Source organism: Chlorocebus sabaeus, chromosome 17 (genome assembly GCF_047675955.1).
Source record: "Chlorocebus sabaeus isolate Y175 chromosome 17, mChlSab1.0.hap1, whole genome shotgun sequence".
Classification (NCBI taxonomy): domain Eukaryota; kingdom Metazoa; phylum Chordata; class Mammalia; order Primates; family Cercopithecidae; genus Chlorocebus; species Chlorocebus sabaeus.
Genome location: NC_132920.1, coordinates 56,924,980 through 56,942,316, shown reverse-complemented (window position 1 = coordinate 56,942,316; position 17,337 = coordinate 56,924,980). Strand labels below are relative to the sequence as shown.

The following is a 17,337-nucleotide window of genomic DNA, read 5'->3' as shown; positions in this document are numbered from 1 at the left end:
CTCTAAGTATGATCTCCTCTGAGTGAGCGCTCCCTGAGTGTGCGCTCATCTGAGTGTGAGCTCCTCTGAGTGTGTGCTCCCCTGAGTGTGGGCTCCCCTGAGTGCACACTCATCTGAGTGCACGCACGTCTGAGTGTGTGCTCCCCTGAGTGTGCGCTCCACTGAGTGAGAGCTCCTCTGAGTTTGCACTCACCTGAGTGTGTGCTCCTCTGAGTGTGATCTCCTCTGAACACGTGCTCCCCTGTGTGTGTGCTCATCTGAGTGCGTGCTCATCAGAGTGTGCGCTCCCCTGAGTGTGCGCTCCTCTGAGTGTGAGTTCCTCTGTGTGTGTACTCGTCTGTGGGAGCTCCTCTGCACGCTCCCCTGAGTGTGCACTCCCCTGAGTGCTCGCTCCCCTGAGTGCATGCTCCCCTGGGTGCGCGCTCATCTGAGTGCGCACTCCCCTGTGTGCACGCTCGTCTGAGTGCGCACCTCTGAGTGTGTGCTCCTCTGATTGTGAGCTCCTCTGAGTGTGTGCTACTCTGAGTGTGTGCTCGTCTGATTGCGCTCCTGTGAGTGTGATCCCCTCTGAGTGTGCGCTCATCTGAGCGCATCCTCCCCTGAGTGCATGCTCGTCTGAGTGTGTGTTCTCCTGAGTGTGCACTCCCCTGAGTGTGCACTCCTCTCAGTGTGTGCTCCCTTGAGTGCATGCTCCCCTGAGTGCTCGCTCCCTTGAGGGTGCGCTCATCTGAGTGTGTGCTCCCCTGAGTGTGCACTCCCCTGAGTGTGCGCTCCTCTGGGTGTGCACTCGTCTCTGTGAGCTTCTCTATGTTTGTGCTCATCTGAGTGTGTGCTCATCTGAGTGCGTGCTCCCCTGAGTGCAAGCTCACCTGAATGTGCGCTCATCTGAGTGTGTGCTCCCCTGAATGTGCGCTCCCCTGAGTGTGCCCTCCCCTGATTGTCCACTCCTCTGATTGTGAGCTCCTCTGTGCGCTCGTGTGAGTGTGCACTCCCCTCAGTGTGCGCTCCCCTGAGTGTGCACTCCCCTGAGTGTGAGCTCCTCTGAGTGTGCGCTCGTCTGAGTGTGAGCTCGTCTGAGAGTGTGCTCCTCTGAGTGTACACTCATCTGAGTGTGCACTCCTGTGAGTGTGATCTCTTCTGAGTGTGTGCTCATCTGAGTGTGTGCTCCAGACTGCACATTCGTCTGAGTGCACGCTCCCCTGAGTGTGCACTTTTCTGAGTGTGTGCTCCTCTGAATGCGTACTCCCATCATTGCACGCTCCTCTGAGCGTGTGCTCCCCTGAGTGTACAATCTCCTGATTGCATGCTCCCTTGAGTGTGCACTCCCCTGTCTGTGATCTCCTCTGAGTTGGCACTCGTCTGAGTGTGTGCTCCTCTGAGTGTGATCTCCTGAGTGTGCGCTCATTGAGTGTGAGCTCCTCTGAGTGTGTGCTCCCCTGAGAGCATGCTCCCCTGAGGGCACGCTCCACTGAGTGCGTGCACGTCTGAGTGTGAGCTCCCCTGAGTGTGCGCTCCCCTGAGTGTACGCTCCTCTGAGTTTGAGCTCCTCTGTGTGTGCACTAGTCTGTTTGAGCTCCTCTGTGTGCTTCCCTGAGTGTGTGCTCCCCTGAGTGTGCACTCATCTGAGCTCCTCTGAGTGCATGCTCCTCCCCTGAGTGCGTGCTCCCCTGAATGTGTGCTCCCCTGAGTGTGCGATCCCCTGAGTGTGAGCTCCTCTGAGTGTGCACTCCTCTAAGTGTGAGCTCCTCTGAGTGTGCACTCATCTGAGCTCCTCTGAGTGTGTGCTCCCCTGAGTGTGCACTCGTCTGAGAGTGTGTGCTCCTCTGAGTGCACGCTCATCTGAGTGTGTGCTCCTCTGAGTGTGCGCTCATCTGTGTGCGTTTTTCTGAGTGCACACTCATCTGAGTGTGCGCTCCCCTGTGTATGCACTCTGCTGAGTGTGTGCTCTTTAGAGTGTGATCTCCTCTGATTGTGCACTCCCCTGAGTGTGCGCTCATCTGAGTGTGCACTCCTCTGAGTGTGAGCTCCTCTGAGTGTGCATACATCTGAGTATGCGCTTCTCTGAGTGTGCGTTCCTCTAGTGTGATCTTCTCTGAGTGTGCACTTCTCTGAGTGCATGCTCCCCTGAGTACACGCTCCCCTGAGTGTGCGTTCCCCTGAGTGTGCACTCTCTTGAGTTCATGCTCTCCTGTGGGCTCCCCTGAGTGTGAGCTCCTCTGAGTGTGTGCTTGTCTGAGTGTGATATCCTCTGAGTGTGTGCTCATCTGAGTGCATGCTCCCCTGAGTGCATGCTTGTCTGGGTGTGCGCCCCCCTGAGTGTGCTCTCCCCTGAGTGTGCACTCCCCTGTGTTATGCTCCCCTGAGTGTGCGCCCCTCTGAGTGTGCGCTCATCTGAGTTTGCACTCCTCTGAGTATACGTTCCTCTGAGTGTGGTCTCCTCTGAGTGTGTGCTGTTCTGAGTGTGTGCTTCCGAGTGCACGCTTTTCTGTGTGTGCACTCCCCTGAGCGTATGCTTCTTTGAATGTGATCTCCTCTGAGTGTGCACTCCTCTGAGTGTGCACTCATCTGAGTATGAGCTCCTATGAGTTTGCGCTCCTCTGAATGTGAGCTCCTCTGAGTGTACGCACTTCTGAGTGTGTGCTCCTCTGGGTGTGCGCTCCTCTGAGTGCGTGATCCCCTGAGTGCACGCTCCCCTGACTGTATGCACCTCTGAGTGTGCACTCTCCTGAGTGCACGCTACCCTAAGTGTGCGCTCTCCTGAGTGTGTGCTCCCCTGAGTGTGAGCTACTCTGAGTGTGCACTCCTCTGATTGTGATCTCATTTGAATGTGTGCTCATCTGAGTCCGTGCTCCCCTGAGTGCATGCTCTTCTGGGTGTGCACTGCCCTGAGTGTGCACTCCCCTGAGTGTGTGCTCTCCTGAGTGTGCACTCTCCTGAGTGTACGTTCCCCTCAGTGCACGCTTATCTGAGTGTGCACTCCTGTGAATGTGCACTCCCCTGAGTGTGCGCTCCCCTGAGTGTGTGCTCCCCTGAGTGCATGCTCCCCTGAGTGTGCGATCCCCTGAGTGTGCACTTGTCAGAGTTTGCGCTCCACTGAGTATGTGCTTTCCTGAGTGTGCGCTCCTGAGTGTGCGCTCCTCTGAGTACACACTCCCCTGAGTGCGTGCTTGTCTGAGTGTGCGCTCCACTGAGTGCGCACTCCCCTGAGTGTGCTCTACCCTGAGTATGCACTTCCCTGAGTGTGTGCTCCCCTGAGTGAGTGCTCCCCTGAGTGCACACTCGTCTGAGTGTGCGCTCCCGTGAGTGTGCACTCCCCTGAGTGTGCGCTCCACTGAGTGTACGTTCCCCTGAGAGCATGCTTGTCTGAGTGTGCGCTCCCGTGAGTGTGCACTCCCCTGAGTGTGCGCTCCCCTGAGTGCGTGCTCCCCTGAGTGTGTGCTCCCCTGAGTGTACACTTGTCTGAGTGTGCGCTCCCCTGAGTGTGCGCTCCCCTGAGTGTGCGCTCCCGATTGTGCGCTCCTCTGAGTACACACTCCCCTGAGTGTGCACTTGTCTGAGTGTGCGCTCCACTGAGTGCACACTCCCCTGAGTGTGCTCTACCCTGAGTGTGCACTCTCCTGAGCGAGCACTCCCCAGAGTGTGTGCTACTCTGAGCGTTTGCACGTCTGAGTGTGCACTCCCCTGAGTGTGCGCTCCCCTTACTGTGCGCTCCCCTGAGCGTACACTCATCTGAGGGTGCGCTCCCCTGAGTGTGCACTCCCCTGAGTGCACGCTTGTCTGAGTGCGCACTCCCCTGAGTGTGCACTCCCCTGAGTGTGCACTCCCCTGAGTGTGCGCTCCCCTGAGTGCACGCTTGTCTGAGTGTGCGCTCTCCTGAGCATGCACTCTCTGGAGTGTGCGCTCCTCTGAGTGCTTGCTCATCTGAGTGTGCACTTCCCTGAGTGTGCGCTCCTGTGAGTGTGCGCTCCCTGGAGTGTGCGCTCCCCTGAGCGCTTGCTCGTCTGAGTGTGCACTCCCCTGAGCGTGTGCTTCCCTGAGTGCACACTCGTCTGAGTGTGCGCTCCCATGTGTGTGCACTCCCCTGAATGCGAGCTCCCCTGAGTGTGCGCTCCCCTGAGTGCACGTTTGTCTGAGTATGCACTCCTGTGAGTGTGTGCTCCCCTGAGTGTGCGCTCTCCTGAGCATGCACTCCCCGGAGTGCACGCTCCCCTGAGCTCTTGCTCGTCAGAGTGTGCACTCCCCTGAGTGTGCGCTCCCCTGAGCGTGCGCTCCCCTGAGCATGCACTCCCATGTGTGTGCGCTCCCCTGAGTGCAAATTCCCCTGAGTGTGAGCTCCCCTGAGAGTGTGCTCCCGATTGTGCACTCCTCTGAGTACGCACTCCCCTGAGTGCGCACTTTTCTGAGTGTGCACTCCACTGAGTGCGCACTCCCCTGAGTGTGCTCTACGCTGAGTATGCGCTCCCCTGAGTGTGCACTCCCCTGAGTGAGCGCTCCCCTGAGTGCACGCTCGTCTGAGTGTGCACTCCTCTGAGTGTGCGCTTCCCTAAGCGTGCGCTCCCCTGAGTGCATGCTCGTCTGAGTGTGCGCTCCCATGTTCGTGCACTGCCCTGCGTGTGTGCTCCCCTGAGTGTGCGCTCCCCTGAGTGCGCGCTCCCGAGTGTGCACTCCCTTGAGTGCGCGCTCGTCTGAGTGTGCGCTCCCGTGAGTGCGCACTCCCCTGAGTGTGCGCTCCCCTGAGTGCACGCTCCCCTGAGTGTGCGCTCCCCTGAATGTGCGCTCCTGATTGTGTGCTCCTCTAAGTACTCACTCCCCTGAGTGCGCGCTTGTCTGAGTGTGCGCTCCACTGAGTGCGCGCTACCCTGAGCGTGCGTTCGTCTGAGTGCATGCTCCCCTGAGCGTGCGCTCCCCTGAATGCACGCTCATCTGAGTGTGCCCTCCTCTGAGTGTGAGCTCCCCTGAGTGTGCGCTCCTCTGAGCGTGAGCTCCTCTGGGTGTGCACTCGTCCATGTGAACTCCTTTGTGCGCTCATCTGAGTGTACACTCCCCTGAGTGTGTGCTCTCTTTAGTGCATGCTCCACTGAGTGTACCCTCCCCTGAGTGTGATCTCCTCTGAGTGTGCGCTCCTCTGAGTGTGAGCTCCTGAGTGTGCACTCGTCTGTGTGAGCTCTTCTGAGTGTGCACTCATCTGAGTTTGCACTCCTCTAAGAGTGTGCTCCTCTGAGTGTGCGCTCGTCTGAGTGTGTGCTCCTCTTAGTGTGATCTCCTCTGAGGGTGTGCTCATCTAAATGTGTGCTCCCAAGTGCACACTCATCTGAGTGTGCGCTCCCCTGAGTGTGCATTCCTCTGAGTGTGCACTCCTCTGAGTGTGTATTTCTCTAAGTGCATGCTCCCCTGAGTGCATGTTCATCTGAGCATGCACTCCCCTGAGTGTGCACTGCCCTGATTGCATGCTCCCCTGAGTGTGTGCTCCCCTGATTGTGAGCTCCTCTGAGTGTGCACTCGTCTGAGTGTGTGCTCCTCTGTGTGATCTCCTCTGAGTGTGCGCTCCCCTGAATATGCACTTGTCTGAGTATGAGCTCCTCTGAGTGTGCACTCCTCTGAGTGTGAGCTCCTCTGATTGTGCACTTATCTGTGTGAGCTCCTCTGAGTGTGCGCACGTCTGAGTGTGTGCTCCTCTGAGTGTGCGCTCCCGAGTGTGCGCTCCTGAGTGAGTGCGCGCTCCCCTGAGTGCGCGCTTGTCTGAGTGTGTGTTCGTCTTAGTGCGTGTTCCCCTGAGTGTGCGATCCCCAGAGTGTGAACTCCTCTGAGTGTGCACTTGTCTGAGTGTGCTCTCTTCTGAGTATGCATTCATCTGAGTGCGTGCTCTCCCGAGTGCACGTTCGTCTGAGTGTGCGCTCCCCTGAGTGTGCGCTCACCTGAGTGCACGCTCCCCTGAGTGTGGTTATTTGAAAGTTCATTCAAAAAAAGCAAACTCCCATGAAGAAAAGCCACAATGAAACTATTCTCAGCTCTTCTACTGAGGTGAGACTGACATCTGCTGGCCTCTTTCTCCTGTGCAGACACTCTCTGGAAAGAATATACTTTTGCAAGATTCTAATCCTATTTATGCAAATGTATCTAGAATTATAGTTATTTGAAAATAAATGCAAGAGTGCATTTATACAGGAGAGGTACTAAGAGCAAGATACAATAATATTTCAGTTATACGTTTGGAGACTAGGAGGAAGGCAGTGTGATGTGGTGCTACAGAGCAGATGCTCTGGTCCCTAACTGGCTGCAGGTTCAAATCCAAGTTCTACAACTCACATTTAGGGTTGGGATTGAGGAAATCACAGGTCAACAATAAATACTTTTCTCTTTCTCTCTCTCTCTCTCCTCTCTCTCTCTCTCTCTCTCTCTCTCTCTCTCTCTCTCTCTCACACACACACACACACACACACACAATGATTCAAAGATTCTTTAAGAAATTTGTTTCAAATTTTCATCATTTATAAAGCTCTTTAATTGTTAGTGATAATTATGTGTTTATAGAAATTAAGGTGACTGACAATATAAGAGAAAATGAAAAAGAGAAACCAAAAATAAAGAAAATAAAGGGAGAGACAAAAAGACGAAGATAGATTCAGAGGTAGATACGGAAAAAAAGGCAAAATGTGAAGTGGCAGATCCAGGCATAAAGAAACAAACGCCTAAGAAGACAGAGACAGAGAAATCTTGAGTAAGGAAGCCACCCAGAAGATCGTTCACTTCCCTCAAACTAAAACTACTCGATAAAGTAGAGGAAAAATGATCCAAGAGTATTTAAGCTGTTTGTCGGCTGACATATCTCATTTAGCTGGTTGGTCTCCTAAGCTGCCAATTTTCTCCTTGTGACTCTGTGGTAAGAAAGATTGTGCACAGTTCCGGTGACTCCTCCATGAGGCAGCAGAACTCTCTCTGTAATATTCTCTGTAATGAAAAGCACATTTCTGAGGCAACACTAAAAAGTCAAGTGTTTCATTTAAAAGGGAGCTTCTTAAAGTAGGAAGTCCCTTTGGATGTGTGCAGCAGTATCATAGCGCCTGGAATTTTGGAGTTAGCACTGAACACTTCATTTTCTTATAATCTGTTTAATAGCACCGGGGTGATTATACTTCGGGAAGCAGGAGGGGTGAGATGTAAATGCAGCCAAGGCATGTATATGATGTCTAGGTGGCTCCACCTCAATGAACCCCAGGAAAGCAGTTGAGGAAGTGTAACATATTCAGCTGAAATTAAAAATAAACCAGAATTAATCTAGATATGCTGAAAACTAGAATGAAATATGCTTCCTCTGCTATAATTTTTCTGCCTTTTGTTTGCAGTAGAAATCAGATTTACCCTCTCTGAATCTCTGATTCATTATCCATAATATACGGACACCAACAACCTACCCTATTTACCCTGAAGGATTATGAACATCAAATGAAATAATGTATGTGAAAACACTGAAAAATTTTCCAGTACTAAAAAATTATGGAATCATAAAAAAAAAAAAAATCTTTCTGGATAGGTGGCAAAGTAAACAGCCTTGGAGAACAGAAAGACGTGAAGCAAAAGCCATCTCCAAGCAGAAAAACCACTCCGGACAGGACCATGCCTTCACACTGGGCATTTGGGTGAAAGCTTTCAGAAGCCATGATATGGAGGCTTAAGCACTGGGTTAGTCAATGGGAATATTAGGCACACAAAAGTTCCGTCTCTCACTCTGAGGGTTGATTTAAACAGATGTTCTATCCATTCCTCATTTGAACAAGCTGTTATCAAGTTGGTTTCAAATTACCAGGGAAGAAAAACTGAATATGCCCTTCCATCCCTCGAATTGTGGATTAGAAGTGGCTATATAGGTGCTGCTGGAGAAGGACCAAATGAAGCTTCTCCTATGAGCAGGTTCCAACCTTGGTCTTAGTTGTCACTCACCAACCCTTGGTTTTGTGTGTGTGACTCACAGAATGAGGATCCTGGGCAGGGATGCATTTTTTCCCAGGTCCCAGGCACCCCTGGCTCTCCAGTGAACATTTGATCCCAAAAAATCAAACAGTGACCACACAGAGGAAATGAATCACAGTCACGTCATCACTTACATGCTTTTCCTGTTATTTGAGATAATTATGCTCTGTCACATGATTGAGTGAGTTCTTTAAAATTTAAAACTTTGAAAACCACATAGAATTATTAATATTGTCTTAGAAACAATCTCCTAATTGTGCCTAAAAAACAAGTAGTTGGACAAAAAGACTCAGAAAAGTTCTTTCCAGAATGGTAATGTTGGTTTGTTTTTATTTCCCTAGTTACATGAAAGGTGGATGTAATCATGATTTTGTGACCTTGGCAGAGAAGTCCAAATAGAAAGCACATACCCCCAGGGTAGGCAAAAAGAAATGATCATAACTGCAAGTTATATTTATTTTTTACCTAATATTTTTAACAATTACAACATATATTTATGAAGTGCATAATGCCAAAATGCACTTAAACAATTTAAATATTTACATGATACATAAATATAAATTTTCATTAATATCAGTGTGCTATGCCCAACAAACTTTGCAGAACATGGAAATACAGTTGTTGGGAACAGGCCCCCTAAAATCTGGCCATAAACTGGCCCCAAAACTGGCCATAAACAAAATCTCTGCAGCACTGTGACATGCTCATGATGGCCATAATGCCCACGCTGAAAGGTTGTGGGTTTACCAGAATGAGGGGAAGGAACACCTGGCCCATCCAGGGTGGAAAACTGCTTAAAGGCGTTCTTAAACCACAAACAATAGCATGAGCAATCTGTGCCTTAAGGACATGCTCCTGCTACAGATAACTAGCCCAACCCATCCCTTTATTTCTACCCATCCCTTCGTTTCCCATAAGGGATACTTTTAGTTAATCTAACATCTATAGAAACAAAGCTAATGACTGACTTGCTGTTACTAAATACCTTGGTAAATCTCTGTTCAGTGCTCTCAGCTCTGAAGGCTTTGAGACCCCTGATTTCCCAGTTCACACCTCTATATTTCTGTGTGTGTGTGTCTTTAATTCCTCTAGTGCCACTCGGTTAAGGTCTCCCGGACAGAGCTGGTCTTGGCATACAATGAAGTATAATCTGCCATGTAAAAAAAAAAGTCACATGTTGCCTGGTAGTTTGGGTGATACTAAAGGCTTGGTTCTGTCACAAGCTAACATGTGTCATAGGTTAATATTAAAATCCTTGAAGTTTTATCCTAAGAGCCACCAGTAAAATAGTGAAAATTCATTAATGTAATCAATTACAACTGATATAGTTTGGATGTCAGTCCCTCCAAATTTCATTGAAATGTGACCCCCAGTGTTGGAGGTGGGCTGGTTAGGAAGTGTTTGGGTCATGAGAGTAGAGCCTTCAGGAATCCCCTGTGGAACTGAGTTCTTGATCTATTAGTTCATGTGAGAGCTGGTTGTTTAAAGAGTCTGGTGCCTCCCTCCCCTCTCTCTTGCTTCCTTTTCCAACATGTGACATCCCTGCCTTCCCTTCACCTTCCACCATGACTGGAAGCTTCCAGGGGCCTCTGCAGAAGCCAAGCAGTTGCTAGTGCTATGCTTATACAGCTTGCAGAACTGTGAGCCAAACAACCCTCTTTTCTCTTTCAATTGCCCAACCTCAGGTATTCCTGTATAATAAGGCACAACAGACTAATACGATAACAAAAACAGAACTAACAGAGCCCGGTCTAGTGGCATTACGGATATCATTGTACAACACACATGTAACCTACACACAAAGCCAGGAAAATCCTAGTGTCAATCATAGGAATTACCTTTATGTTTCTCGATAGAAGTGTGTCATAATGTTGTAGCCACGTAAAGCTAACTGGGAATTGAGTTTTTCTTCAATCCAAAGTCTGGGAAATTAAACTTGATCTTCAAAATGACAGTTAAGGGCATAAGAAGCTAACATGGCAACCACATCCTTGTCAAAAAAGTGCAGCCCTTTATATTGACCTAATCTGACAAATGTGAAGAATTACAGACAGAAAAGCTGGTACACCATTGGCTTAAACATAGCAGGAAGGAGCCATCTATGCCTGTTATGTGTGTAACTTACTGTGATTACGTGATTCACTTTCCGGAATGAAGCACGCTTAGAAGTTGACTCATCGGCAAAATCAGGTGGGCCGGGTTCTAAGACAGTGCTTTCCTAGGAGACAAAAATTAACTTATCAAGTTCCTCTTATTTTATTATGTCTGGCCTTGAATTTTAAATAAATAGAAATGATCCACATGGTCTTCCATTCACCTCATTCTGACAGAATCCAACCTCCAAAGCTATGGAGATATTGACTTCCTCCTGATTCAATGAATAAAATTAGGATGACAGAATCCCCTGGGCATGATTTGCTCTGTAAAGTGCTGCTAAACAAGGCCGTAAATTCCACTCCTCAGCTACTGTCAAGGACCGAAGCGAACAGAAAACGCAATTCAGAGGTCAACTGCAAGAGGTTTTCAAAATTGTTCCTTTATTAATACACAACTGATTAATACAAGGACATGGACAATAGGTTATTGCTACTTATCAACCTAATTGCCTAACACTCTTACTTACCCTGATTTGTGGTTGACAAAAAAGTAGATCCTTTATTGGTCTCAGTGAGTCCTCAGCTTGCTTTCTTCCCTACATTCTGCCCCTCACTTTGATAAATGATGTCTACTCATTATCTTGGTAATCATTATGATACTCATGTAACCAATTTTGTTTATCTGGCTTTCCTTAATGTTCATATTTTTATGGATGAATTGATTGATTTGTTGATTTTAATGGGGAGACTTAGTGTTATGCTTGTATCCAGATGAATTCAGACTGATGAGTAAAGTGGTCACGTGAGTATCATGATGATTACCAAGGTCAATAACTCCCAATCCAGCATCCTTATCGTTACCACACTGTACATGTCTTACAAAAAGGATTTAAAATATCATGCAGGTGTAATTGCCAGGAATTACTGTAGATCAGTTGTCCCCAACCTTTTTGCCACCAGGAACCAGTTTCGTGGAAGATCATTTTTCCATTGACCAGGGGTGGCAGTTGGGGGTTGGTTTCAGGAATAAACTGTTCCACCTCAGACCATCAGGCATTAGGACATTAGATTCTCAGTAGGAGCAGGCAAACTAGATCCCTCGCATGCACAATTCACAATAGGGTTTGGGCTTCTGTGAGAATCTAATGCCGCAGCTGATGTGACAGAAGGTAGAGCACAGGTGGTAATGCTTACTCTCCTGCCGCTCACCTCCTGATGCACAACCTGGTTCCTAAAAGGCCACAGACCAGTACCAGTCCGAGGCCCAGGGGCTGGGTACCCCTGCTCTAGATGATGCCTACTGGAGTCTCTACCTAGCCCATAATCCTTATTCTCTGAAATTTAGGTTTCATGTTTATACTCTTTCATCCAGACTCTGCCTCCACCACAGCTGACTGGACAAGTAGGGATCACCTGACCATGAACTCACCTGACCATGGGATGTCCTGACCCGGGGGAATCATCTGGCCAGTGAAAATCACCTAAGTAACAAGGATCACCTGTTCTCTGAAATCCAAAAGTTACAAGCATATGAAAAAATGCCTAACAACCCTAATCATCAGATAAATGCAAATTAAAACCACAATGACATATTATCTTATACCAGTCAGAATAGCCATTATTAAAAAGTAAAAAATAATGGATGTTGGTGAGGATAGGGATAAAAAAGAATGTTTATACACTGTTGATGAGAATGTAAATTAGTACAACCTCTATGGAGAACAGTTTGGAGATTTCTCAAAGAGCTAAACATAGAACTACCATTCAACCCGGCAATCTGACTACTGGGATTTACTGGTATCTACCCAAAATAAAGAAATCAGTCAAAAAGACACCTGCACTCATAGTTTAATCACAGCACTATTCGCAATAGCAAAGTTATGGAATCAACCTAAGTATCCATCAACGGATGAATGGATGAAAACATGGCATATATACAGCATGGAAGACTAGGCAGCCATAAAAAAGAATGAAATCATGTCTCTTGCAACAACGTGGAGAAACTGGAGGCCATTATCTTAAGTAAAACAACTCAGAAACAGAAAGTCAAATAGAGCATGTTCTCACTTATAAGTGGAAGCTAAATAATGTGTACACAGGAACATAGTGCGGAGTAATAGACATTAAAGACTCAAACAGTGGGATGGTGGGAGGGGTACAGAATGAGAAATTACTTAATAGATACAATGCATGTTATTCAGGTGATATGTATGCTAAAAGCCCAAATTTCACCACAATGCAATATATCCATGTAATAAAACTGCAATTGTACTTCTTAAAATTGATGCAAATAAAAAACCAAAAACAAAAGCAAACAAAAAAAAACTTTATACAGAGATAGTTCTGTAAAATCAGGGAAAACTGCAATTGTATTCCTCTAATAAAGTCAGTCTAATAAAGTTTTCCTCTTTGTTTTGAGATTTTTAGGGTTTTAAAAAATTTAATTCCAAATAAATAAATAAATACATTAATAACACAAAAGGAAAATTAGCAGTCAAAAATTCAATTCTACATATTTATTTGATATGGGCACCATTGACATTTATACCCATTCTTTTGCTTTGGTTGTTAATGCTCTTTAAAGTTAACATTTTTGATTTTTGAACAACAAAATATATAACAGAAAAAAATTTAGACTTGGTCTGCTATTTTATTCCATTTATGATTCTGATACATTACACTAAATCTAGTTTAAAACTGAAAAATACAAAGATCCCCCAGGAAAAAGTTTTAACTTTTTCTAATTTCAGAGTTTGAAATGGTTTGACAGGTAACTGTGATCCATATTTTAATACCCATATGTAGTAAAAAAAGGTTTTGTTTTATATTTTTTGTTATTACTTTTATCTTTAAAAAGATGAAAAATAAAATAAAATTTTACAACAATTGTTAAATAAACCAGCGTTCTCAAAGGGCAGATGCACACACCTCAGGGATATGCAACCCCCAAAAGAGATTCATTGTAGTGTAGGAAAGAAATACTAGAATTTCAGTCTATCATAGCCTTTTATATTTCAATTTTTCTATAGGTGTATCTTATAATTACCACAATGTATTAGTGCAATATTAGGTATATAATTTATTTTTTTAAATAGACATACATATATTGGGTCTGCAAGCTCAAAAATGTTCAGAGTGCTCTTTTGAAAAGCTTAGGAACCACTGAAAGTCAAGAGTGCCACTTTTTCTTGCCAGCCTTTTTCAATACTAGAACACAGCACCATCTGGTGGTACCCTGAGATAATGCATCCATGATGTTTGAGTCTTTTTTTTTTTTTTTTTTTTTTTTTTTTTTTATTTACTATTATTATACTTTAAGTTGTAGGGTACATGTGCACAACGTGCAGGTTTGTTACATATGTATACTTGTTCCATGTTGGTGTGCTGCACCCATCAACTCGTCATTTACATCAGGTATAACTCCCAATGCAATCCCTCCCCCGTCCCCCCTCCCCATGATAGGCCCCGGTGTGTGATGTTCCCTTCCTGAGTCCAAGTGATCTCATTGTTCAGTTCCCACCTATGAGTGAGAACATGCGGTGTTTGGTTTTCTGTTCTTGTGATAGTTTGCTAAGAATGATGGTTTCCAGCTGCATCCATGTCCCTACAAAGGACACAAACTCATCCTTTTTTATGGCTGCATAGTATTCCATGGTGTATATGTGCCACATTTTCTTAATCCAATCTGTCACTGATGGACATTTGGGTTGATTCCAAGTCTTTGCTATTGTAAATAGTGCTGCAATAAACATACGTGTGCATGTGTCTTTATAGCAGCATAATTTATAATCCTTTGGGTATATACCCAGTAATGGGATGGCTGGGTCATATGGTACCTCTAGTTCTAGATCCTTGAGGAATCGCCATACTGTTTTCCATAATGGTTGAACTAGTTTACAATCCCACCAACAGTGTAAAAGTGTTCCTATTTCTCCACATCCTCTCCAGCACCTGTTGTTTCCTGACTTTTGAATGATCGCCATTCTAACTGGTGTGAGATGGTATCTCATTGTGGTTTTGATTTGCATTTCTCTGATGGCCAGTGATGATGAGCATTTTTTCATGTGTCTGTTGGCTGTATGAATGTCTTCTTTTGAGAAATGTCTGTTCATATCCTTTGCCCACTTTTTGATGGGGTTGTTTGTTTTTTTCTTGTAAATTTGTTTGAGTTCTTTGTAGGTTCTGGATATAAGCCCTTTGACAGATGAGTAGATTGCAAAAATTATCTCCCATTCTGTAGGTTGCCTGTTCACTCTGATGGTAGTTTCTTTTGCTGTGCAGAAGCTCTTTAGTTTAATGAGAACCCATTTGTCAATTTTGGCTTTTCTGCTGTTGCTTTTGGTGTTTTAGACATGAAGTCTTTGCCCATGCCTATGTCCTGAATGGTACCACCTAGGTGTTCCTCTAGGATATTTATGGTATTAGGTCTAACATTTAAGTCTCTAATCCATGTTGAATTAATTTTCGTATAAGGAGTAAAGAAAGGATCCAGTTTCAGCTTTCTACTTAGGGTTAGCCAAAGGATCCAGTTTCAGCTTTCTACTTATGGCTAGCCAATATCATTTAGCATATTCCAAAACAACAGTCTTAGCGAAAGGACTCTTGAGGGGAAAGTTGTAACTCTGTGAGATGAATTAACGGAACACAAAGCAGTTTCTCAGAAAGATTCTTCCCAGATTTAAACTGAAGATATATCCTTTTTTACTATATTCCTCTATGGGCTTCCAAATATCTCTTTGCCAATTCCACAAGAACAGCCTTAGCGAAAGGCTTCTTGAAAGAAAAGCTAAAACTCTGTGAGATGAATTAACAGAACACAAAGCAGTTTCTCAGACTGCTTCTTTTCAGTTTTTATCTTAGGATATTTCCTTTTTCACCATAGCCCTCTATGGGCTTCCAAATATCACTTTGCAAATTCCAAAAGAACAGTCTTAGCGAAAGGCTTCTTGAGGGGAAAGCTGTAACTCTGTGAGATGAATTAACAGAACACAGAGCAGTTTCTCAGAAAGCTTCTTTCCAGTTTTTAACTGAGGATATTTCCTTTTTCACCATAGCCCTCTATGGGCGTCCAAATATCACTTTGTAAATTCCACAAGAACAGTCTTAGCGAAAGGTTTCTTGAGTGGAAAGCTGTAACTCTATGAGATCAATTAAAAGAACACAAAGCAGTTTCTCAGAAAGCTTCTTTCCAGTTTTTAACTGAAGAGATTTCCTTTTTCTCCATAGCCATCTATGGGCTTCCAAATATCACTTTGCCAATTCCACAAGAACAGCCTTAGCAAAAGGCTTCTTGAGGGGAAAGATATAACGCTGTGAGATGAATTAACAGAACACAAAGCAGTTTCTCAAAAAGCTTCTTTCCAGTTTTTAACGGAAGATATTTCCTTTTTCACCATAGCCCTCTATGGGCTTCCAAATATCACTTTGCAATTTCCACAAGAACAGTATTAGCGAAAGGCTTGTTGAGGGGAAAGCAGTAACTCTGTGAGATGAATTAACAGAACACAAAGCACTTTCTCAGAAAGCTTCTTTCCAGTTTTTTTAACTGAAGTTATTTCCTTTTTCACCGTAGCCCGCTATGGGATTCCAAATATCACTTTGCAGATTCCATAAGGACAGTCTTAGCGAAAGGATTCTTAAGGGGAAAGCTGTAACTCTGTAAGATGAATTAACGGAACACAAAACAGTTCTCGGAAATCTTCGTTCCAGTTTTTAACAGAAGATATTTCCTTTTTCACCAGAGCCCTCTATGGGCTTCCAAATATAAATTAGCAAATTCCACAAGAACAGACTTAGCGAAAGGCTTCTTGAAGGGAAAGCTGTAACTCTGTGAGATGAATTAACAGAACACAAAGCAGTTTCTCAGAAACCTTCTTTCCAGTTTTTAACAGAAGATATTTCCTTTTTCACCATGGCCCTCTGAGGGCATCCAAATGTCACTTTGCAAATTCCAAAAGAACAGCCTAAGAGAAAGGAATCTTGAGGGGAAAGCTGTAACTCTGTGAGATGAATTACCAGAACACAAACCAGTTTCTCAGAAAGCTTCTTTCCACTTTTTAAATGAAGATATTTCCTTTTACTCCAAAACCCTCTATGGACTTCCAAATATCACTGTGCAAATTCCAAAAGAACACTCTTAGCGAAAGGCTTCTTGAGGGGAAAGCTGTAACTCTGTGAGATGAATTAACAGAACACAAATCCGCTTCTCAGAAAGCTTCTTTCCAGTTTTTAACGGAAGATAATTCCTTTTTCGCTATAGCCCTCTATGGGCTTCCAAACATCACTTTGCCAATTCCGCAAGAACAGCCTTAGCGAAAGGCTTCTGGAAGGGAAAGCTGTAACTGTGTGAGATGAATTAACAGAACACAAAGCAGTTTCACAGAATGCTTCTTTTCAGTTTTTATCTTAGGATATTTCCTTTTTCACCACAGCCCTCTAGGGGCTACCAAATATCACTTTGCAAATTCCACAAGAACAGTCTTAGCGAAAGGATTCTTGAATGGAAAGCTGCAACTCTGTGAGATGAATTAAGAGAACACAAAGCAGTTTCTCAGAAAGCTTCTTTCCAGTTTTTAACTGAAGATATTTCCTTTTTCACCATAGTCCGCTATGGGTTTCCAAATATCACTTTTCAAATTCCACAACAACAGTCCTAGCGAACGGCTTCTTGAGAGGAAAGCTGTAATTCTGTGAGATGAATTAACAGAACACAAAGCATTTCCTCAGAAAGCTTCTTTCCAGTTTTTAACGGACGATATTTCGTTTTTCAGTATAGCCCTCTAAGGGCTTCCAAATATCACTTTGCATATACCACAAGAACAGTCTTAGGGAAAGGATTCTTGAAAGGAAAGCTGTAACTCTGTGAGATGAATTAACAGAACACAAAGAAGTTTCTCAGAAAGCTTCTTTCCAGTTTTTAACTGAAGATATTTCCTTTTTCACTATAGCCCTCTACGGGCTTCCAAATATCACTTTGCCAGTTCCACAAGAACAGACTTAGCGAAAAGCTTCTTGAAGGGAAAGCTGTAACTCTGTGAGATGAACTAACAGAACACAAAGCAGCTTCTCAGAATGCTTCTTTTTAGTTTTTATCATAGGATATTTCCTTTTTCACAATAGCCCTCTATGGGCTTCCAAATATCACTGTGCAAATTCCACAAGAACAGTCTCAGCGAAAGGATTCTTGAGTGGAAAGCTGTAACTCTATGAGATATATTAACAGAACACAAAACAGTTTCTCAGAAAGCTTCTTTCCAGTTTTTAACGGAAGATA

At 45.0% G+C, this 17,337-nt stretch overlaps 1 long non-coding RNA gene across 1 annotated transcript in view; it reads right to left on the bottom strand.

Moving 5' to 3' along the window:
- The window catches only part of LOC140708947 (uncharacterized), a 44,331-nt gene extending 34,143 nt beyond the window's left edge, over positions 1–10,188 (bottom strand). The window contains exon 1 of the long non-coding RNA XR_012089259.1: positions 10,094–10,188. This is a non-coding gene — a long non-coding RNA (uncharacterized lncRNA). The remainder of the gene's footprint in view (positions 1–10,093) is intronic.
- Positions 10,189–17,337: the final 7,149 nt, after the last annotated feature.